Source organism: Diceros bicornis, chromosome 35 (genome assembly GCF_020826845.1).
Source record: "Diceros bicornis minor isolate mBicDic1 chromosome 35, mDicBic1.mat.cur, whole genome shotgun sequence".
In the NCBI taxonomy this organism is placed as follows: domain Eukaryota; kingdom Metazoa; phylum Chordata; class Mammalia; order Perissodactyla; family Rhinocerotidae; genus Diceros; species Diceros bicornis.
The window spans coordinates 1,538,631-1,563,349 of record NC_080774.1 but is presented as its reverse complement, the minus strand read 5'-3'; the positions used below and the strand labels follow the sequence as shown (position 1 = coordinate 1,563,349).

The 24,719-nt window shown below is 49.6% G+C and overlaps 1 pseudogene; it reads left to right on the top strand.

Annotated features, from left to right (window-relative positions):
• Positions 1 to 13,630: 13,630 nt before the first annotated feature.
• LOC131398031 (sec1 family domain-containing protein 1-like) lies at positions 13,631 to 24,424 on the top strand (annotated as a pseudogene).
• Positions 24,425 to 24,719: the final 295 nt, after the last annotated feature.

Below are 24,719 nucleotides of genomic sequence, written 5' to 3'. Positions count from 1 at the left end.
TCCCCTGTCCAGCCTTCTCCTGTCCCTCTCCCACTAGAATTTCTTAGGGTCCCCTCCCAAATACATGGTTTGACTTCGAATCTTTGCTCCTGACCAGCTTCCAGGGGACATAAACTAAGACAATATGTATTGAGGTAAACCCTCCAGAACTTATAAGAGGTTAGATGTGGAATGTGAGGCAAAGAGGGAAACCATGGATGAAGCCTAAACTTTTGGCCAGGACATGAGGGCAGCTCTGCTATGGAGAGGTGGATCATATGAAAGGGAAACATTCCAGGATTGGGGAAGCGCCAGTAAAATCTTGATGGTCACATGATCTGAACTCTTCCGTGGCAGACCCAGGATAAAGGGCTGTGAATATTTCTACAATTTCAGTAGCCCCAAACCCCAGATCTGCCCAGTGGGTCTTTTCAAGTCTGTCAGAGCACTAGAGAATTCCTCTTTTAATCTATTGGCAACGGATTATTCAGATAACTTCCAAGGAGCACCATTCATTTGTTTGTAAAATGTCCACACAGTGTCCCAGAAATAATTTCATTAGCCGCCTCATTTTCAGCCACACATGATTTTATTAAAGGTTCCTCTTAGGAATTAATTTTCTGTGCTTGGTTTCCACCTGATGGTGACTTCATTGCAGAGTTTAGATAAATTTATTTCAGTCCTTTGTGAGTTAACAGAATGTGTGCTTCTAACCAGCAATTGGATATTTACAACTTTATGTCTGTACACACCTGAGAATTGTCAAAGGTATTCTGGTGGGTAACTTTAACCTTTTTTCTCCCCCAAATGTGCATACCAAAACAAGGGGGTAGGTCTGGCAAAAGCTTGTTCTTTTGGGATCTTACCCAATAAGCTTATCACTCAAAGTCCACAGGTTGTTCATTACGCGTCCTCCTTGTTCTCAAGGCGCTTGAGGTTACATAACCCCACTGAGGCAGCCCCCCATCCAGCAAGGTTTCTGCTTTGCAGAGAGAGAATTTTAAGATATTCTTTCCTTTGTCATCATACATTCCTTCAGTCATTCAGTGTTTACTGAGAAACCATTCTACACCTGGACTTGTGCTGATGCTACAGATGGAAAGACAACAACATAGCCACTCCCTTCAGGAACTTGCCATCTGTTGGAAAGACTGATATGTAACCTCTAGTATCCATTCTCCCTTCTATTTTTAACAGAGCCCCTGAGTTTACCTGGATGTGTGGACCCTGAACTGGAGACTACTTTTCCCAGGCTCCTTTGCAGTGAGTTGTGGTCACGTGACTACATTTGGCCAGTGGGATGTGAGCAAGTGTGATGCTCTCACTTCAGATGACTTCCTTAAAAGGAAACTGACTGCCCTCCATCCCCTCCTGCAGGCAGGAATGCAGACACAGGGATGGGGTTCCAGGCCCAGCCTTGTGGATGAGGGTGATGCCTCAGGGAAGGCAGAGCAATGAGATGGAAGGAGCCCCTGAACCCCCTGCCAGCCCCAACCTTCCTATGAGAGAGAAAGAGACATCTTGCTTGGTCATTGTTATTTTGGCCTCAGGTGAAGCAGCAGCATGAATATGCTAATACAGACCCATAAACAGGTCATGAAATATTGCAATCCTTTCTCTAATAAGTGTGTGGGAGGTGAAGTGAGCACAAAGGAGAAGCATCAGAGTCAGTACGAAGTTCATAAGGTTGAGAGCCCAGGGATAAGTCTACAGACCCTCCCCTCCGTCCCTTCCCTTTGCTTCTAGTCTGCACTGTTTCCCCAGGTGACCACACCAGTGCCTTGCTCTAAGCACTCTCCACCGCTTCATCCCATTTAGTTCCCTTCCTCGCTAGCATCACTGTCTGCAGGAGGGCAGAGCCCATGTGTATGCTGCTCACTGCCCTGTCCTCAGGACCTAGAAAGGCATTGGCATCCAGTAGGTGATAACTAAGTATTTCTTGGTTGCCTCCATGGGCAGTTATCATGCACAGTGACATGGCTACTATAGGGAATGTGCTGGCCCAGAGGAGGATGCTCCAGAGTACCCTGGAGAAGCCAAGGAAGGCTTCATGGAGGAGGGGCCTCCATGAAGGAACATTCTCCAGGCAGACACGGGGGAGAGGACGTCACAGGCATGGGAACTATGGGGACCAGGGCTCAGGGTGTGAACACTGTGGGGTGGCTGAGGAGTGCTGTGGGGCAGTGGGAGGTGGGAGGAGGGCTGGGGCAGCAGGCGAGGCTGGAGAGGAGGCAGGGGAGCCTCCAAGGCTGTGAAGTGAGTGGGAGACATCAGATCTGATCTTAAAAGTGTGGCTCTGGACACCTGTGAGGGAGGCGCTGGGCTGATTTGTCAACTACGAAATTTCCCAGGACACAGAGCCCAAGCTGAAGGACCACCTGCTGGGCAAGACCTCCAGGTGTTTGCTTAATCTGATCAGTGCTTAAAACATTTGGATCAGTGGCCAATGCTTAAAAATTGAGATCTTTCCCTGAAATTCTGATTTCTGGACTTTCTTGTGCAGTCAGGAACCTGGCAGCCCTGGGCCTCATCCTGCATGGCAGCCATCCCTGTGCAGAGCAGTGGACACCCCTTCATGGGTACACGCTCTCACCAGCACCCCCGTTCACCTGGTCTGCCGTGTCCTGTGATCACCTGCCCAAGGGTGTCCTGAGGATTCAACCTTGAATCAAATCATATTCACTGAATGGACCTTTGGAAATTTGAGACCGTTCTTGACCTTGAGAAGGTTCGACCCTCGGTCAGATGAGGTGGACAGACAAGCAGTTCAACAAATCACAGGACAACATCCCGTCAGGCAAATGGAGTGGGAGAACTGGATTCCAGTCCATGAGGGTGTGGCCAGTAGAGTAAGGTCCTCAAAGATCTCCACACCCTAATCCTCAGGACCTGTGACTGCGTTACCTCACATGGGAAAAGGGGCTTTGAAGATGGGATTAGGGTGCAGCCCTTGAGATGGGGAGGGTGTTCTGGATTACCGAGGTGAGCCCAGTCTAATCTGTATGTCCTTAAAATAGAATAACCTTTCCTTAATCATCATTAAATAGATTAAAATCAATTTACTCTAAAAGAAAAAAAATAACATGGTAGTTCCAGTTTCTGTTATTCTCCTAAAATCTCAGTTTATGCGTTAGGACTACAGTGATATGAAATGTGGGTTGAGGCAACCAGGAGAGGAACAAAAATGTCCATTTAACATGAACAAATATTTGAGTCCAGGGTCCTAGTTATGAGAAAGATGAAAGTATGTGATAAAGGCCTTTAAATCTAGTGCTTCATTCACAAATGTCCTGAAACATTTGGCATGATAAATTTCAAAATTTTCTCTGCACCCTTTACTGCAGAGCCCACTTGTGAAGGTGAAGTTAACAACCCAGCATGTACTGAGCCCCTGCTGAGTGACAGGCCCTGTGCTGAGGGCCTTGGGTGGATTATCTCATTCCGTCCTCTCCCAGTGAGGGAGGGCCTGCGATCATCCACACTAACCAGTGAGGAAACTGAGGCACAGAGAGGTTACAGAGTTGGCAAAAGGCCACATATCCAGACGGGGTGGAGCCGGGGTTCCCGCGTAAGTGTGTTCCACTCTGAGCTGGGCCCTCAGCACCCAGGATGGTGTGGTGGTGCCACAATACATAGGGGCCACGAAAATGACAATGTGGTGGAGCCGTACATTATACAGGGTTTAGGTCTAAACTGAGTTCCTTTAAAAATCACAAGTCCAGTATTGGAACAGATCAGTTTTTAGTTTTTGTTTTTTCTCTGTTGAGCATAAGATTAGATAAATGCCCTGTTTGTAGGGTCATTTGGAGTGAAAAACCTAATTTTAAACACTGGATCACCTCAGAATGGTGAGATACTCACCCTAGGAGACACATGAGGGGACATCAGATCCCCATCCCCCCAACTCCTCTGCATCTGGGGCGTGGACTCCTTGAGGGGAATGACCCAAATGGTTTAAGTAGTTCCCCCTCCCCTGCCCCACCCCCTGTTGTTGAGTGTATAGATCTGCATTTAATACCTCGATGAGTGTGTGCCAGGATCTCACTGTGCACGGTATCATGACTTAGAAGAAGCCTCCTTGGTCGATATCCACATGGTGAACTCCCATGGTGACTTGCCCTGTGCTCTGCCCATGCTGACCACTTGCTGCGTCAGCCCCTCTCCTGTCCCAGCCACTCTGCTCCTGCTGGGGGAGGTGCTGGCTGACCAGGGACCAGTGTGTCTGTGCCCAAACCTGCTTATGCTGGTTGTATCTATTATTGAATTTAGGCACTTTAAAAAAACATCACAAGACAGTGAGGCAACACGGCAAATTAGGGTTGTTCTTTCTGTGAAACCTGAATCGGAAGCTTTAGGCTTACTTAATAAAGAGAGATGCTAAAACAAATCCTTTTGAATTATGTATGGTTGATACAACTGTAGAGAACTGGGTAAAAGCCTTGAAGGATTTTGTACTGAAATGGTAGATTGCGTTTTCTTTAAAAACAAACAAAAAACAACAAAACCCCCTAACACTGTAACTCCTAAGAACTAGACTGTGGCTGTGTTGATATAATGGAAAGTACACTAATCTCCAGTTATCAAATCCATACTCAAATTATTAGCAAACCATTGCACATTTACATGCTTTATGTTGAAATAATATTTTCAAGAGGTACAGATCTTATTTTTATCATGACTCCCTACCTTTCGCAACTTTATTCAGATAACCACACCAACCAAGAGAAGTCTACTCTGATATGAAGCTCATAAGCAGAAAAGCCAAAGAGAGCCTGACTTTGGGAACTGAGATTTTTCCTTTATGCTTTGATGCGCAGCTCCCTCAACTCAACACTGGGTGACCTCTGACTCCTCCCTCATCAAGACAGCTCTGCCCTCACCTTCCCTCCTCTCTCCTCCATCCCTGGCTTCCATCCCTCTGCTCCTACCTGATTCCAAACTCACTTTCCATTCACCTGGGTGATGTGCTGTGGCCTCTGCTCTGCCCTCCCTCCTCCCCACCCAACCCCTTCCATTGTCTGAGTCCTGAGACACAGCCACATTAAACGTCCCCATGCAGAGAATGAGTGGTGGAGTAAATGAATGCAGGAAGCACTTGGAGCCTCTGGCGTGGGCACCGCCCCAGGTGTTCACATCGGTCTCTTCATCTCCCTCCAGCTCTTCACATCTGTCCCCTCGTCCCACCCGAGGGAGGGAGGAAGCAGGTTCCACACCCACTGTACATGTCCTGCCAGACCCCAGTGTCCTTCCTGGGGACACACCCGCTCAAGCATCCACACTTCACACAGCAGACTCCAGAGGATGGCTCTCCTATCCCTGAGAGGGGCTGGAGTCCTGGCCTCCACTCTGCCTGACCCTGATCCCCACGGGTTCCCCCCCAGACCTCTGTGCTGGACTCTCCCCTCCTTCCCCAAAGAGTGGGCTGGGTCCTGGAATGGGTCCTGGAACGTGGGGTACTGACTTGTGGGAAAATGCATAACAGCCTTTCCCTCACCCTCCTGTAGGCCTCTCCCAGGGTTTCAAACAGAAAACAGCCCCATCTTCTAAAAGTCTAACCCGAGAAACGGACAGATCCCAATCCTGGGGCGTCCTCCCCACTCTCAGCATCCGCATGGCCTCCAGCGTCCAGCTTGGCCAACGGTCAGGCCCTTTAATTTAAAGATGCCATTTATGTGCAAGTTCAGCATTGTGCCCTCAACTTCTGATGCTTTTTTACATGCTGGTGTCCAGGAGAACTGTGACCAGCTCTCAGAGAAAGCACTTCAGCTAGACCTTGTGGAGAACCCGCACACACAGCCCTGCACAGCTGCTCATACACCACAAATACCTTCATGAAGTGGATGAGTTTTATCCCCAGAACGTTCATTCCAGAGGAGCCCTGCGTCTGTTTGGAAGATGCCTTGGAGCGTCCATGGCCAGGATCACGAGGTCTGGGTAAGGGAAGAGTTGCTCCGCTGAACTGGGAAGACATTTTATAACCTTGTGTTGAAGTGGGGAGGGCAGTGGTGAGCCGTCCTTGCCATGTTGCCAGTGCTTATGGCCTTGGATTTGGCTGGGATGTTCTGGAATGACCAGGGGTAGGAGGTGCCACTTCAGGGGGTGGTCGGAGAAAGCCTCTCCTAGGAGTTGGAGATGAGGGAGAGAATGTTCCAGAGCCCGTGGTGGGGCTGGGCCTGGTGTGTAAGAGGAAGGAAGGCGCTGTGGGGCTGGGGGGAAGGGGACTGTGCGCGACGAGGTGCACAAGGAGGCCGTGTGGGTCTCGTCGCCGTGGTCGAGCTCTCGTGGTTGAGCTCTAGAGAAGCTGGCGGGGACGTGTCCTGTCCCCTGACTGTCCCTGAGAACCCCCTTCCCACGTGGACATCTCCCTCACCGTGAGCCTCCCTGTCCATGGCAGAAACCAGATGTTGGTTTCCCAGCCTCCCTTGCAGCGGGGTCCAGTCATGTGACCCGGGCCCAGTCATGTGACCCAGGCCCACCAATGAGAAGCCTCCCGTGAGTCTCCTTTCAGGAAGAGTCGGGAGGAAGATGGCGCCTGGCGGAAGCTGTGGGTCCATAGAGCAGAAGAGACTCGAGCTTCAGGGGGAGCAGGGTGGGGCGTTGATGTCCCCTTCCTTGGGGCCAGCAGGCCCGTGGGGTCGGTGGAGTGGCCTTCTGGGAGCAGCCTTGCTGTGGGCGGGCACTTGATCCCCCACAAGCCGCTGAGCCCGTCTCTGCCCCCTGGGGGCGTGAGGGCGTCCTGGTGTCCACACCGCGGCCTGCCCTGGAGCGTGTTGATGATACGTGGGCTGGGACCCTCCAGACCTGCAAGCAGAGCCCGTGCGGTCACAGACCCCGGTGGTGTGTGTGCACACTGATGTCCGAAAGCCGCTGTCACATGCTCTTTATCTGCTTAATCCAGCTTCGGGGGGTCCTGTCCTCACAATTCAGAACCTGAAGAGGCAGAGGCCGAGCGAGGGACTAACCAGGGCGCGAGGTGACTTGGTTATCTTTTCAGTGTCCTTCCTGCCGCTGGAGTCCAGAGGGGTTTGATGTGGATCAAACGCTAAGGGCTTTTTAGATGGGGCTGGTGGGGACCCGCGTGAACGCCGGGCAGGTGTGCGGGCGTTCGCGCCTTTGTCCTCCGCGTACTGTGACCCCAGGTTGGTGACGCGGCTGTGTCATTTGTGCATCAGCAGGGGGTTCTGAAATAGGGGACATCAGCTTCTGTCTACGATCAGCTGTAAACACTATTTATACCCAGACAAGTCTATCCCACTAGTCGATTAAAGGGAAGAAAATCAGATTTGAGAGACAGTCATTGTGCAGTATATTGTACTTCAAATTATAATTGTATGAAATCTCATTATTTATGTCTAGACTAAAAGAAATTGAATTTTGATTACTTAACTACATTTCCTGTTGTGCTTATGAGGAATGCTGTTTTTCTAAAGGCACTCTGTCTCGTGCGTTGAGAGTGGGTTTTTTCTGATGTTGCATCTGGAACTGAGCAGCACCATCAGGGGATTCTAGAAGTCTCTGGGAGTCTCAGAGTTTGTCCTGGAGGGTGATTCTGGAGGGACATAATATCCATCCTGGGCTGTTTGCTTTCATCACTGTTATTGTTATCACCATCATCATCACTATTGGCATTGTCATCACCATCATCTTGGTCATCACTGTTCTCATCATCACAGCCGTCACTGAATCTGGTGCTCACCGTGTCCCAGGCACTGCTCTGAGTGCTCTCAATCTATTACTCCTTTGCCGTCATCACAAGTCTATCAGGTAGTATCATCACCATCCCCATTTTAATGATGAAGAAGTTGAGGCGCAGAGAGGTTGAGAGACTCACCTAATGTTGCACAGGTAGTGAGCTGCAGAGCCTGGACTCACACCAGCAGCCTGGCCCCAAGTCCATGCTCTAGCCACTCTCTGTATTGCACAACAAGCCCTGATCTCCCTGGACAGTCTCTGCTCCCTGTCACTGGGATTGTGTCCTCACGTCATTGGCTGTCCTCAGAATGCCCCCCTCCCCCAGGCCTGTGTCAAACATGCCCATCCTCCAGGCTTCCTTCTGGTCCACCTCTTCATGAAGCCCATTCTAGCGTCTCCTCTCCCCAGCTCCAGAGGCTCACAGCAGTGCTGTTGTCCCCTCCTGACAATGACAACCTCTAGCACTGGCCTGAGGGTCCAGGAGGCATTTCCCCAGGCAGGTGGACTCGCCCAGCCTAGTGCCCTTAATATCTCCCCAGGATGTCCAGGGACAGCCTGTTGTTAGCCCAGCAGTGGCCCCGTTGGTGGCTTTAAGGCACAGGGTCAGGGAGGAAAAGGAGGTGTTTATCACCTGAAATTCCTGGTCTCTCAGTGTCCTCCCATCACAGCCCCCGGAAACCGCATGGCCAAGGTGTCACTCTGGTTTGACATGCATCCACTGCTCCCCCCAGGCTGGAGTCCCCGGCTCTGGATGTGAGCCTGTGATGTGTGGGCACCTGAGGGATATTGACTTTGAGTGAATGAGATTGAAGCAGAGAGATCCTTTCTTCCCCTACAGGGCAAGTGTGCTGACACCTCTTAACAAAGGGAACTCACTGTTGATCTATTCTCCCTGCTGGAGACAACTTTATCTTTTCTTACAGAGAATCTGGCCTCTAAACCTACAGAGTTTCCCTGCTCTAGCAAGATCAGGACATGGAATCAGAACAGCCTGTTTAATACTCTGGCTGGGCTTCCCCTCTGACAGCTGCAGGAGCAAAGCCAGCCTCCCAGGGAGCACGTCCCCTCCCTGGGCAGCCTGGGCAGGAGTGGCCTCTGCCGTGGTCCCCTCTGAGACCCCAGCCCCAGGATGTATACCCTGTACCTCCCCTGGCCAGTGTGCAGACGAGAAGAACCAGAATATCTATGGTCACTCTGTGCCAGCCATGTTTGTGAGAGTTTTAATGACAGGACCAGCTCACTCAATCCTCATCCTAGATGAGGAAACTGAGGCAGAGAGTGGTTCATTCACTTGTCAAAGAACACAGTGAGTGACGGGACTAGGGTTGTCATCATCATCATTATCTTCTCCATCATCATCGTCACCATCATCATCACAGTCACCTCTCCCTCTTCCTTTTTACTTAATGAGTGTCTCTTTTTTATATGTCATTGATTTCGATGAGAAAGTGGAGTCATTTTTCTCGTTGTAGTTTGGCTTGTTTCTCTATAAAACAACTTTTGACAAACATACATGTGTTGGTCAGATACTTATAAGTATTCAGATATTGTGAAATTAGAGCTAAATAATCGTTTTGTAGAATGAGAAGAAGACTAGTAATTCACATTCAGTAGTAATATTTTGATAGCACTCATTCTTTATTTTTATGCAAAGATATGTAAAACATTTTTTTCACCAAACATGGGATAATACTGTACGTGGTATTTCATAACCAGCTTCTTCCCCTGGACGATACATCATAACATTTCACACCCACTAATGCTCTTCTACACAGGCTTCATGATATGGAGCCCTCACATGTGTCACCAGGCAGCCTCTCCCACTTGTCCTCATTGCTGCTCAGTGGGACAAGCCTCTGTCCTCCCATCTGCCTCTTTCCGTGTGAATCACACTATTTCTTGGTCATCAGCTCCTGGCCTGCCTTTTCTCACCCATGTGTTCTCTGAGGTCCCCCTCCTCACATGGTTCATGCTCATAAATGATCCCGCTCACCCCCTTGTCACACATTTCCTGAGGAACCATGCACTCCAGGGTACTAGGGACCGGGGACAAGCCCAGTGGACATTTCTTGAGCACTGACAGGCACCAGGAATTTACTCATCTGATTTCCTTAATTGAATAGCATCCCTATGAGGTGTGTTCTATCACATCCCCGATTTAGGTAGGGGAATGTGTGGTGCAAGTTGCACAGTGAGCAAGTGAAGAAGCCAGATTTCACTCCATCCCGTCTAAACTCAGAGCTGAGCCCCAACCCTCCTGCTAGTCCATGGTCCCTGCCTGTGAGGAGCTCACCCTGTGTCAGAGGACCTTTTCCCTCCCCGTCCTGTCCTGAGAAAGGCCAGGCAGAGCCCAAGTGCTCTGTGCAACTAGAACCTGGTTGGTTGCAAGTGACAGAAAACCAACTCTAACTGGCTTTAGACAAAATAGAAGATTTCAGATTCAAGCTACTCCACAGTCTGGGGCTAGAGCTGGCCTCTGCAAGGCAGGATTCAGACCCAATAATGCTATCAGGGCCCAGTTTCTCTCTCTCCATTTCACTGTCTCATTTCTTCTTCTGGGTCAGCTCCATTCTCAGACAGGCTCCCCCTCGTGGATGCAGAATGGCTGCAGCATCTCCAGCCCTCACACTCTCTCAGCTTCTACTTCAGTGGGAGGTCACCTGCCTCTGTCCTGGTTTTGCACCAATGAAATGTGAGAGGGAGCGATGGGTGTCGCTTCTGAATAGAAGCTTTAGGAGCCAGTGTGTCATTCGCCACATTCTCTCTTTTCCCTGCCGCAGGGAGCAGCAGTGTTTCAGATAGAAGCTGCCTCATTAGCCTGGGTCCTGGAGTGACGATGATGTGGAGTGAATCCACAGCCAAGACAGAATGAACAGGAAGCCTGAGCAGAGAACAAGCCTCTGTTTTAGTAAACTGCTGAGACCTGGGGGTTGTTTGTTACTGCGCATAACCGGCTCATCCTGACAGATCCACCAGCCCACAAACGTGGCGTGTCTGCTGAGGGTCTGGACCTGGGCATCTCTGTGTCTGGTTGTCCCCACGCATGGAGGAGCCGCGTCCACAAGGGGCCCCAGTGGAAACCTCTTGACTGTTGGTGCCAGTGAACTGTCCACGTCGCTCCTGTTGGTCTGGTCTCTGGGTGCTTCCTTTTTCCGGTACAGTCTCTCTCGCTTGCCCTCCTGGCTCCAGCCTGGAGCGCCCAGCGAGGCTCCACAGCTGGTCGGGAGCTGGCGAGGAGCTCCAGCTCACCCTGCTGAGCCGTGGAGAGGAGTCTGGTCTCCATCATTCTCCTCGGGCCCTCTGACGTGGAGTGAGATGAGATCCGCCCTGGGTCACGTAGCTGGGGCCTCGCCTCACAGGGACACGGGAAGGAAACAAATGCCCATGACCAGTTTTCACGTTTTGTTTTTCTCTACGATTCTGGGAAAAACAGGGCCCTGGTGGTCAGAATGTCCCCTGAAGTCAGGAAGGGCCAGGGCTCCGATTTCACCTTTGTTCAGCTGCAGACCCCTTTGGAGTCCCATCAATAGGAGGTGTCGCCCCCACAGAACAGCCTCTCCTCACTCCCACAGGACGCGGTCCCTGTGGGGGAAGGACCGTGTCATCACTGGAGCTCCTGCCACTCAGCCTGGAACACGTCTCCCCACGCGGCGTGGCCTGTTTCCCTCTACCCTACTCTACGGGGCCTTCGGTTCTGGAAATTAGTTCAGTGAATGTGTTGACACCTGTGCTATACGTATGCGCCATACGTATGTAGATGTACACTCACTGGAGTATTGTTAGCAGCAGGTTACGACCAGCAGCCACAGAGTGTGCCGGACAGGGGGCAGGTACATGCCGTGTATGCATCTGCTCACAGGGACCCGGTGGCTGTTGTAGAAACGAGGCTCCTCCGTGCCTTGTCCCCGGGGATTGGGAAGATGCTCCGAGCTTGGCCAACCGGGTCCTTGCTCCAGGACTTGGGGGCTCAAGTGAGGGAGGTGGAGCTGGAGGGGTCACGTGTGGTCAGTGGGGTGCGTGGGTGCTTGGGCGTGACCTCTGCAGGGTCCCTGCTGCCAGGCCTCATGGGAATGACCTGGTTTCTAGGTTCCCAGCAGTTCTGTGAACCCCAAGAGCTGAGGATAGTTTCCCTTTGTCCTTAAGACAGAGTCGCTGCCTGTGGTGGCCCCGAGGGCCCTGGACACTGGATCTGCTCCAGCCCACGTTACTCTGAACTGCAAGGATGCACGTGTGTCTCCTTAGCTCTGCAGCTAGACCCCAGGCCCCCAGACAGCAGGACCACTTCTCACATGTCCCTTGTCCCTGTGTCACCTCCTATGGGGCGTGGGAGCCCCTCGGTTGCCCAGACCCAGCTGCAGGGCTGACTGCACAGAATCACATCCCTCCGTCCACGTTGTTGATCTCAGGTGGTGGATGACAGAAATAGCAGTGACGGCAGGGACACACATCGCGGGAGCTCTGCCTTTGCTCAGAGCTCGCACTGAGATCAACGATTGCAAAGAGCAGAAGCATTTGCACTGGCCAACGTGGAGTTCAAGCGTTAACACAGACAGAAGGGGCTCGACGGCAGATGTAGGGGACCAGGAGGCCACCGCCCGCTCAGAGCTGGGTCCTGCTCCAGTCCACCTGCCTGTGTCCAGGTCTAGGCAGTGGAGGGTGATGCATGAGAGGTGGAAATGGGGGCGTCTTTGGGGAGCAGTTGCTGAGAAGAGTGGTTCCTGCCCAGAGGAGCCTTCGTCTGGGAGGCGGTGGCGGCTGAGTTGCTTTGTGAGTTGATTCTCTGTCTATTTACAATTAACTATAAACCATGTCTGCCGCATCCTATGCATGTTGCTTCCAGTGGGTTTGCTGCTCATTTCTGCGTTAGAAAGAGCGGGACCTCAGGAGAAACCCGATGAGCAAAGGTTGAGTTTGAACACGTGACTTGCTTTGGCCGATAGAGGGAGGCAGAAGGGCCAGTGAGGCAATTCCAAGTTAGGACTGAAGCGGCCTCGGAAGTTCCCTGTGCTCTCTTACACCTCTGCTCTTGTCATGAGAAAAATATGCCTGGGCCGGCCTCAGGGGATGCGAGGCACATGGAATAGAGACTCCTCAGCCAAGTTCAGCCCAGACCTGGCAAGGCCACTGCTGACCCATGAGTGAGCCCCATGAGACCAGTGGAACCACCCAGTGACGTCAGCCTAGATAAGCAGACCCTCAGCAGACCTGCAGGCCTGTGAGAACAAATGGCTGTTGTTTTAGGCCACTAAGTTTTGGGGTGATTTGTTATGCAGCGTTCTTGTGGCAATGCTGACTGACATAGTGTCCCCTTCCCAATCTGGGCACCCAGGAATGTTGGGTCTTCCTGTCCTACAAGTGCATGGGCTCCTCCTTCCACTGACACAGCATCCTGAGAGCAGTTGCAGGAGGCTCTTCTCTATTGAATTCGTTGAAGTTACCAGGCATTTACAGACTCAACTGCTTCTTAGACACTTAAGAGGTAATTTACAACTCACATAATAAACACATAATTCTTGCTTATGAAGGTTTGATGACTGCATTATGGGAAAAATCTATCTTTGCTTGGAAGTTAGTAGGAAAAAATATTGTTCCCAAACAAGCCTCCTGAACAGTGGTGTGCGAAGCGTTTACTCACAACGAGTGATCAGATTGTAATAAGCTTTTGTGTTCAGAGCACAGGGCACGTCTGGAGAACCGTCCTCAGTGGGATGGTCTGAGGAAGCTGTTAACACATGGGCCGTGTGGGAAGTAATCCCACTCCTGGAGAAGAGATTCCTAATCATCAGAAGCAGCACTGGCCTCGGAGACTTGGGGGCCCCCACGTGGCAGAGACTGTGGCGTGTTGCGAGGAACCGATAAAAATGCTTTCTGCTTATATTGGTCATCATAGGAGGGCAGAGACAAGACCGAGTGGATCAAGAATCACCATGTCTGCCCCCTGGGTGGGGCAGTGGGAGCCATGACTTGGAGTCCAGCCGAGGACAAAGGCAGGTCTGGGCTGTGAGTGCTGCAGAGGGTGGCCCCCAGGCCCCCAGGCCTGGTGGCCCCACTGCTGTGTCCTGGAGGAGATTAGATAACTTTTCAGAAGTATTCTTTCCTGTCCCCTCTCCCACCACATGGGCAGAGCGTGCCCTGTGACTCTTGACGTGGGGCAAAGCCATGCGATGTGTTTTGGCCCATTGCAGACAATGCCACCACAGTCTTGGAAAGCTCTCCCACGATTAGACGTGAGAAGAGCCTGCTGGCCAGCCTGCCAGTCCAGGAGGACGAGAGACGCGTGGAGCTGACCCCAGGCCTGCAGGCTGAAGAGGGGCTGCCCGTCGGAGCCTCACCTGGCCTCGCCGCCTCCATCCCACCTCCGATGGGCGAGCCCAGCCGAGATCAGCTGAGTTCAGGCAGCGGATGCCCCTCCAGCTGCGTCTTGCCTGCGGCACTGCCGAGAGGGCCACCTACTCCAAGAGTTGTGACTGCAGCGTCAGGTGACAGGTCCCAGGCCTGGGGCTCCATCCAGCTCCGCGTATGTTACGAGCACGCAGGTAGATTGGACGGCACGTCAAAATCCATTCCAGCACTTACGACCTCTGTGCCTTGAGACATACCCACCTCTCTGTTCTCACCCTCCTCATCTGTAAATAATAATCATCCCTCACAGGCTGGTGGTGAAGAGTAAGTGTCTGAATGTATGTAGAGCTGGGGGGACAGCGCTCGCATGCAGTCACTAGTCAGCGTTGGCTGCAGTAGCTTCAGTCCGTACTGGCGATCCTGCAGGGCCAGGTGAGAATTTGGGCCTCGTCTCACAGACCAGCCTTTCCCCCAACATCTCTGCACAAACTCAACAGGATAACGAAAGTATTCTGTGATCAAACATTTGACAATCACAGGATTAAACCACGTTGATCAAATTCTTTCCTGAGGACCCTGTCAGTGCCTTTCCCGTGGTGAGGAGTCTGGTCCAGGAGGGGCGGGCTCATCGGGGACTAGTGCTGGGCTTTGCCGAGCATTTCTTATGGCAGGAAAAGAGTGAAATAAACCTGGAAACCCTGCCCTGTGTCCTCCTGTGACTGCTTTAGCTGCCTCCCCTCGAGTCCCTGTAAAGGAAGTTACGTCCAATTGACAAAACGGAGAAAGAGAAACGCTCACTTTCTGAGCACAGGAGCCCGACAGGGCCGCTGCTTTATTTGCCTTTGATAACAGGTCAGAAGTCAGTTAGCTCTAGTTAGTCAAGTATTTATAGACCCCCACCCTGCCCCTACCCTGCAGCAGTGACGCTGTGACTTTGTAAAGTCTTTGCACCAGCCCAGAGCTCCTCCTTTAGACTGAGGAGCTGTCAGTGCTGAGCTGGAAGTCACCTCCTTTGAAAACCTGGACAAGCCACCGCCCTGGCGGGGAGAAAGCCCTGAGTGACAGCTCTGCAGCATGATGCATATAAAATACAAGTCTCCCCAAATGAAATAAAACAAATCTCCCTTCCACAAGGTTTTCTCCTGAGGGTGGACACTTAGCTGAAACCTACAATTTAAAACTGAATCTATGGATGATGAGTTCTGCTAGTCCTGCTTCCAGAGAGCCTAGGCCTGGAAAGTTCTCCCAGCCACACTCGGGGTCCGTGCAGAAGTCACCTCTGCACTGAGGATGTTGTGCCTCCAACAGCCATCTCCAGAGGCCGAACATCTCTACCATAAAGGACCCCCGGGGCCGGCCCCGTGGTTTAGCGGTTAAGCGCGTGCTCCGCTACTGGCGGCCCGGGTCTGGATCTCGGGCGTGCACTGACGCACCGTTCATCCGGCCATGCTGAGGCGGCGACCCACATACAGCAACTAGAAGGATGTGCAACTGTGACATATACCTATCTACTGGGGCTTTTGGGAGAAAAAGGAGAAGGATTGGCAATAGATGTTAGCTCAAGGCCGGTCTTCCTCAGCAAAAAGAGGAGGATTGGCATGGATGTTAGCTCAGGGCTGATCTTCCTCACACACACACAAAAAAAAACAAAGATGAAGGACCCCCCCATGCCACTGAGACCAGCACACCAGGAGAAAGTGAGCGGTCAGCCCGCCCGCAAATGCTTTGTAGTTTGGCCCTTTCATCCCAAGCGTCTTCTCGGAGAGATCGCCAGTCCAGAGAGGCAGTGCCGAACGAGGGCTGGGATTGTTGGCGCTTGACTTTTCTGAGAAATTCCCTGAATTTCCCACTCTGCTTTTATTTCCTGTTTTCCACAACTTTATTGAGTTACTATTGACATAAATTAAAGGCACATACTGAAGGTTTTGGACGTATGTGTATCCACGTGAAACCATCACCACAGTCAAAACAATGAGCATCTTCATCACCCCCAAATTTCCTCCTTCCCTTTTGTCACCCCTGCCTCCCGCCTCCCAGCTACTGCTCTGCCTGCTCTCGCTGTAACCTAGTTCCATTGTCTAGAATTGTATATGAATGGAATCCTATTGTTTGTACTCATTTTGTATGGCTTCTTTTTTTTTTTGTAATTGTTTTATTGAGGTCATACTGGTGTATAATGTTGTTATAACATTGTGTAATTTCAGGTGTACGTTATTCCGTATCAGTTTCTGTATAGACTACATTGTGCTCACCGTCAATAGTCTAATTTTTATCTGTCACCATACATATGTGCCCCTTTATCCCTTTCACTGCCACCCCACTCTCTTCTCTTCTGGTAACCACCAATCTGTTCTCCTTATCTATGTATGTGTTTATCTTCCATATATGAGTGAAATCATGTAGCGTTTTTCTTTCGCTGTCTGGCTTATTTCACTTAACATAATACCCTCAAGGTCCATCCATGTTGTTACAAATGGGATGATTTTGTCTTTTTTTATGGCTGGGTAGTATACCATTGTATACATGTACCACATCTCCTTTATCCAACCATCAGTTGATGGGCACTTGGGTTGCTTCCACATCTTGGCTATTGTGAGTAATGCTGCAGTGAACATAGGGGTGCATAAGCCTCTTTGGATTGTTTATTTCAAGTTCTTTGGATAAATACCCAGTAGTGGGATAGCTGGGTTGTATGGTATTTCTATTTTTAGTTTTTTGAGAAATCTCCATACTGTTTTCCATAGTGGCTATATCAGTTTGCATTCCCACCAGCAATGTAGGAGGATTCCCTTTTCTCCACATCCTCTCCAACACTTGTTATTTCTTGTTTTGTTAATTATAGCCATTCTGACGGGCATGAGGTGATATCTCATTCTAGTTTTGATTTGCATTTCCCTAATAATTAGTAATGTTGAACATCTTTTCATGTGCCTGTTGGCCATCTGTAGATCTTCTTTTGAAAAATGTCTGTTCACATCCTCGGCCCATTTTTTGATGGAGTTGTTTGGTTTTTTGTTGTTGAGTTGTATGAGTTCTTTATATATTTTGGAAATTAACCCCTTGTCAGACATATGACTTGCAAATATTTTCTCCCAGTTGGTGTGTTGCTTTTTTGTTTTGTTGATGGTTTCCTTTGCCTTGCAGAAGCTTTTTAGTATGATGTAGTCCCATTTGTTTATTTTTTCTTTTGTTTCCTTTGCATGAGTAGACATGGTATTTGAAAAGATGCTGCTAATACCAATGTCATATCCAGAATTTCTGTATAGTTTTTTTTAAGGACTTCAATCTCTTTGGTGAAGTATTCCTTCTGTTCATTAACTTTATTCCTGAGCTCATTTAACTGTCTTTCTGTGTTTCCTTGTAACTCGTTAAGTTTCCTTATGACAACTATTTTGAATTCTCCGTCATTTAGATTGTAGTCTTCTGTGACTTCAGGATTGGTTTCTGGAGACTTGTCATTTTCCTTCTGCTCTGCAGTGTTACTGTAGTTCTTCATGGTGTTTGATGAATTGATCCTCTGCCGGCACATTTGTGGTAGTATCAGGTTGGAGATTCCAGCTGCTACCACTGCGGGGGGTCAGGGAGGCAGGAGCTTTGTTTTCTGATCCTGCCCCATCTGCTGGTAGTTGTGCCTGTCTGGCCACTTCCTGTTCCCCTGGGCTGGCCACAGCTCGGTGGGTTGTGCTCATGTGGGCAGGGCCTCTCTGCTTAGTTGGCAGGTCATGGCCAGGTGCTGTAATGGGTGTATGGGTTGCTCTTGTGCTGGTGGGGGCCGCTGCCCTTGGCAGGTGGTTCGGCTGAGCTGCTGTGCTTGGTGGGAGGGGCGCCTTCATGGGGGCTGAGCTGCTGCCACTCAGTGGGGAGCCTTTGCATGGGCGGGGCCACCTTGGTAGGTGGGTGCACCCGCCAGCCAGGCTACCACTCCAAAAGTGTCTGCATGTCAGCTGGGCTGCCCCTGCTTCCACTCATGGTCACACTGGCCGCTGTGTGGGGATCCGTGACCTGGATGGCTGCCGCCAAGGAGGGGGAGGGGTCCACTCACCTAGTTCCACTGCTTCCAAGATCCAGTCCACCCACCTTCAGACGCACAGCTGTGTGGCTCTCTCAGCCATCCTGTTGTGTAGGGAATCCTCTGTTGGTTAATGAATGTCCGTTTAGTTGTAACTTAGAGGGGACAGACAAAGGGAACAACTCATTCTGCCATGATGCTGATGTCACTCTTGTGTGGCTTCTTTTACCCAAAATAACTATTTTGACATCATCCATGTAGTTGTATGTACCAGTAGTTCATTCTTTTCATTGCTGAGTAGTTCCCTGTATGGATGGACCACATTTGTTCATCCGTTCTTCTGATGATGGACATTTGGGTTATTTCCAGTTTCCCCTCATTACAAATAAAGCTGCTCTGCACATTTGTGCACACATTTTTGTTTAGATGTTTGCTTTCTTTTTCCTTGGGTGAGAATCTAGGAATGGACTGACTGGGTCCTATGTATTTATGTGTTTAACCTTTTTTTTTTTTTTTTGAGGAAGATTGGCCCTGAGCTAACATCTGTTGCCAATCTTCCTCTTTTTCTTTTTTTCCTCAAAGCCCCAGTACATAGTTGTATATCCTAGTTGTAGGTCCTTCTAGTTCTTCTATGTGGGATGCTGCCTCAGCATGGCTTGATCAGCGATGAGTAGGACCACGCCCAGGATCCAAACCTGTGAACCCCGGAACATTCGAAATTAACCTCTATGTCACTGAGCCGGCCCCTGTGTTTAACTTTTTAAGAAACTACCATATTGTTTTCTGAAATTGTATCATTTCACATTATCACTAGCAGTGCAAAGGGTTCCAGTTCATTCACATCCTCAATAACACTCTGTATGGCCAGTCTTTTAAATTTTGGCTATTCTTATAGGTGTGTAGTGGGATTTTAAAACATTTTTTGGGGTATAATTCACATACCATAACATCGACTTGTTTAAGCATACAATTCAATATTTTTAGTAAATTTAAAGAGTTGCACACCATCACCACAATGCAATTTTGGAGATTTGTGCTATGATCAACTTTTGGTTTACTTTCATATAGTACAAGTCTTCTGTTGATTTTTATTTTTTTTATGTGAATGTCCAATCTTTCAACACCATTAGTTGAAAAGACTATACTTACTCCATTGAATTACTCTCAATTTTGTGAAAAAGTCTGTTTCCATATTATTGTGGATCTATTTCTGAATTGTATATTCTGTTCCCTAGGTGTACTTTCTACCTTTTCATCAATACTGCACTCTCTTGATTACCATAATTATTAAAATTGGGTAGATAATTCCTCCAACTTTTTTCTTTCTCAAAATTATTCTGGCTGTTCTAGTTCATTTGCCTTTTCATACGAATTTTAGAATCAGCTTGTTACTGTCTACAAAATAAATCCTGCTAGAATTTTTATGGTACTGCATTATATGTATAGATTATTTTGGGAAGGATTGATACCTAGCTCCTGAGTCCTTAAATACATGAGCATGGTATGTCTCTCCATTTATTTAGATCTTCTTTGATTTGTTTCATCAGTGTTTAGTAGTATTCAGAATACAGATCCTGCACATGTTCTATGACCTGTTGTAAATTGTATTTTGTGGTTCAGGTTTTCACTTCTCGTTATGGTCAGTCTCACATATACTTGAAGGGGGGAAAAAGGAAACTCATAACTGAATCCATATTACTTCAAATTCTGGTTTTCTTCTGCATCCATCTCTTACCATTTACTTTTCAGAGTCCTCAGATAGCTGTTCTGTGCACTTCAGTGCAGGGTCTCAGTTGCATTTGCTGGAAGAGACAGGCGGCGTGTGTTTACTCCATGCAGACCAGAGAGCAGAGTTTTGTGAAGAGCTAATCATTGGGATCCACTCTCCCTCCCTGGACACACAGCTGGACCACATTTCCCAGCCTCCCTTGTGTTAGTGTGGTCATGTGACCACAAACACACAGCTGACTGCATTTCCTAGTCTCCCTTGCATTAGTGTAGTCATGTGACCACATGTATCCCATGGAGCTTGAGCGGAAAGGATGTGCACCCCATCCATGGCTGGACCATAAAACCTCTCGTCTGCCTGCTAAGTGAGATGGTGATGCACTTAGAAACCTCATCTTGATGCTGGATGGGCACCAAACACCGGGTCCTTGAATGACTCTGTGGAGGAGAATCATCCAGTCAACCTAAACACCTCCTGAACAGTTGTGTGAGAAATGACAAATTTATTGTGTTTTAAGCTGTTGAAGGTCAGGGATCTATTTGTCAATCCATCTCAGCCTCATCTAATTAATACCTGGAGTGTGGATGTATTTTACACAAAGAACAGAGAACTAGATGCCTGGCCAGAGAAAGCAGAGAAGACGGAGTATTAGGGAGAGATGGTCACTGCCTCTCCACTGAGAGGGGCAGAGGTGAGGAGGAGGGGAGAATGGGTATGTGCAGAGGTGGGGAGAGGGGAGTGTGTGGCTGCTCCCTGTGTGCTTTGCAAAGCCAGCCTCTGAGCCCCTCACGGAGCGGAGACAGCACTCCTTCTGGGGGTTCATTTGTCTGAACAGCCTCTGCCTGGCACCCTTTAGTCCCATGTCCCTTTGAGCTCACACCCCAAATTCCCTGAATGGCTGGGATGACATCAGATGTGGCCCAAGACCCCAGCCTGAGCTGGGGGGACACAGCCAGGCTGCCTCAGTCAGCAGGGCTGGGCGTGGCACTGGGGATCTGGCAGGAGGACTGAGAAAGTCCATTCCCCAAATTAACGGGCCCAAGCAGCAAACATGCCGAAGCCCCATGTCTCTTGTCCTTGGACAGAATCAACCTCATGGACCCAGCTCTAGGAACGGGCACTGCAAGGACGATGTGGAGCCTTGGATTTATATCCACAAAGGTCTCCATGAGGGATGAGGAGGAAAGGAAGAGACTGAGGCTCAGTTAATAGAAAAACCACAGTCAACCATGCTGCTGGATTGTCTAGTCCACAAACTTGGATGTGGCAAAATGCACATTTCTTTATTTTCCCACTACTGACTCATTTTTTATCTTGAGCCAATGTTATGACTGAGGCAAAAAATGTAATTTAGTAAATTGTAAGGAAACTAAGACAAGATCAAAGTAACGTGGCAGAAGGGGGTGTGAGTAGGCGCTTTGCAGAAATAACAAGAAGGAGTTAATTATATGTATATATATCCTGGTGTGATCCCACATCAGGAGTCTGGGCCCCAGGGAGCCTGCTGGGTGTTCTCCGAAGCAGGAGGTGTGTTCCCTCCACTTCTGGAGCCCAAGGAGGGGACACTGCCCAGGCTCTGCCCTGGTGCTGCAGTGCATGGTTTCAACTGCATTTGAAATTGAATGGAAATTGGTATCTCCCCTGCTGAGAGGAGAGTTGACCACTGCCAGGGGGAGGAGATGGGGGGACAGGGCCTCGTGCCTATAGCCTGAAAACCCCTCCTGGGCCCCCAACCCTGTCTCCCTCCTGAATCCAGCCAGCTGTATCAGGGTGTTCACGGGCAGGGAAGGTGTAGAGAGAGGACCAGAGCCTCTCTCAGTCCCATGATGGAAGTGGGTGCAGCCTTGAGACGGGGTTGTAGGGGTGCACGGTGCACACCCCACTGCTGGGGGTCCTGCTAAGGGGCAGGCTTGGGACCCAAGGATGCTCATTACATCTCGGTGTGATGTCAGTGCATCAGGGGATCCTGAGGGACCAGCACAGGGAACTGTCCAGTGAACTGGAGGACCGGGCTCAATGGATGCTCGGCGGCAGTAAGATGGTCGGCAGATCTGGGGTATTTATAAGCAGTGCTCTCTGCAGGGTACTAAGGGAGGGGCGGGCAAGGAAATATTGTTTACAATATGGTCCCATTTAGGCATAAATGAGGTTGCATGTGTTACAGCATGTCCCCTGCACCACCTGCTCTCCCACAGACCACAGGGTCCCACACACCTGCCAGCAGAGACCCGGGCTGTGAGGACACCCTCGGCCTGGGAGCGCTAGTTCTAGTGCAGAGGCCTCTTCTTTAAAGGGGAAACTCCGACACACTCAGGTCAGAGTTCAGAGTGCCCATCTGAACAGGCAGCTGACACTTCAGAGGACATGAAGGGGACAGCTCAGGTCACTCCAGGTAGAATACCAGTAAATAAAGATATAGGATGCCAGTTCAGTTCTAATTCCAGGTAAATAAGTAATGTTCACTCTCTATAGGCCCCATGCAGGTGTGCCCTAAACACATGGGGGGCCTATGAGGAGGAGGATGGGCCCGTGGACGGGGCCACCCCTTGTGATGCTCCCTGAGCCCTGAACGCAGACCACCTGCGTGGGGTGGGGGTGACCCAGGTGACAGGAGACCCTAGGAAGGAGAAGCACGTAGCTGATGCAGGAAAACCTCCTCCTGCTGCACTCACTTCCCTGGAAGATGCTCTGTGGGTGGAGAACAGAGGGGAGCCTGCAGTTAAGGGGTGAGAGTGGCAGAGAAATCAGGTCTTGCAGCTGGAAATGCCTGGGGCATGTTTGCCTGCTGAGGAGAAGGGGAGAGGGGAGGCAGGGGGAGGTGAGAGGTCTCTGCAGGGCTGGAGGGAGGGAGGACTGGCGGTAAAGGAGGCCTGGCTAAAGGGAGATGAGCAATTCTTCTGAGTAGGAGGAAAGAAGTGACATTGGGTAGAAGCTGCTGGGTTGGTGAACACGTGGAGATTCAGGGACAGTGGTGCTCAGAGAGGGCACGGGATTCTCCATACCTTGCCCTAGGCGTCTCTTCCCTCTGGCTGTTCCTGAGTTACATCCTGTTATAATAAACCGGTAATCTAGATCTTCAAAATCAACTCTGAATCAGTCTATTTAAATTGTATTTCTGCTATTTCAGGAAGTAAACTGGAAGATACTGCAAAGGCAGAATCTGCAGCTAGTGCAGTAACACGAGTAGCCAAGGTTTTTGATCAGTCTCTCAGTTTTATTACTTTGGAAAATGATGTCCTTGTATTATGTAATCAAGATAAGGCCGTGTTTCCTGTGCCCTGACCAGTCCAGATAGCACAGACATGGTGAGGGGCTGTCCCGGGCACTGTTGTTGACAGCGTCTTTGTTGCTTTTTGTCACCAAGGTGCTGCTCCTATAAACAGATGTTCAAGAGGAACAGCAGCAGAAATGGTAGCAGGTAAAGTAGATAAGAAACTCCGGGAAAATCTAAGAGATGCAAGAAGCAGTCTTTTCACAGGTGACACCCTTGGAACTGACTGCATCAGCCTCCACAGGCCTTTCTTCGTCCTGGCGACAGAAACAGGGATTTGGCAACTGCTTTGCCTCGTACCCTCAGGCCTTGGTGCGTGATGCACTGGATTTCCACTTACATGGAGTTAATTTGGAAGAAACGTCAGGAGTGGAGCGTTCTCTAGCTGGTGCTAGACCAAGAAGAAAAAACAAGAAATCTTATGATTAAACCGCAGTTGATAAATTTTGGCAGAAACATAAAGGAAGTCCATTCCCATAAATTGCAGAATCAGTTCAGCAGGAACTAGAATCTTTCCGAGCACAGGAAGATGAGGTGAAATGACTTAAAAGCGTTGTGGGACTAGAAGGGGAAGATGAAAGAGCCAGGAGTGTGCTTTCTAACGATCCGGCCAGGCTAACATCGGGCTGTTATTCTTTGCCAGAACTCCTTGGGAAATAAAAAGACTTATTGACCTCTGTACAAGTGTTGCACTGCTGTCTTAGAACATAGAAAGGCAAGAAAACTGGATGCATATTTTGAATATGAATAAGAATTAATGACCAAAACTACTCTGGATAAATCTCTTCTAGCTATAATGTCAGACCCTGGTGCAGCAACTCCAGAAGACAAATGAGGCTGTTTCTTCTCTGTTGTATAAGCAAGCACCTTCTGAGGCTGATTTGGAGCAATACAAGAAAGCTTTGACTGATGCAGGATGCAACCTAAATCCCTTACGATATATCAAATGTTGGAAAGCTTTTGCCCAGATGACCTCAGCGCCTGCAGCTATGACAAAACCACCATGAAACCTCTGGGTTTCTCACCACGAGGCCTGAATACAGGATCACGGTTTATGAGGGAAGAGTCAAGAGCCTGGTACCACAACAGCAAAACCTACCTGTTTCTCGTATTTTAGAGAATCTCATGGAGAGGAAGTCAAACTCTAAAACTGATGACTATAGATATTTTGATCCCAAAATGCTGCAGGGCAATGACGGCTCAGTTCCAAGGAACAAAACTCCACTCTAAGAGGCAACTGTGTTTCTGCTGGGAGGAGGCGACTACGTTAATATCAACATCTTGTTGACTAACAAAGGGGAAACAGGCAAACACACTGTATATGGCTGCAGCAAACTTAGTTCATAAGAAGTTCATAAGACAGCTGTCACAACTTGCACAAGAAGGAGAGGCTGGAGTCTAATCAGCCGGGAGGAGCCCCCGACACGGCTGTCCGTCTGTCCCTGGACCCAGGTCCCCGGCCGCCCCCTGCAGTTGTAAATTACAGCTCTCCTTAGTGCAGCCTGACCCTGTGCCTTCCCCTCTTCTTCACCAGGCTCCTTATTCCCTCCTGGCAGGTTCCTTTGATTCCTATTCAGCTTTAACGAGTCCTCCTAATAGTGGTGGTGACATGCAGAAACTAATTTCTCCACCTGACTCGCATGGTTTTCATCTTTGATTACTCCGTATCCCCAGGACATCTCCAGGCATGTTGCTGT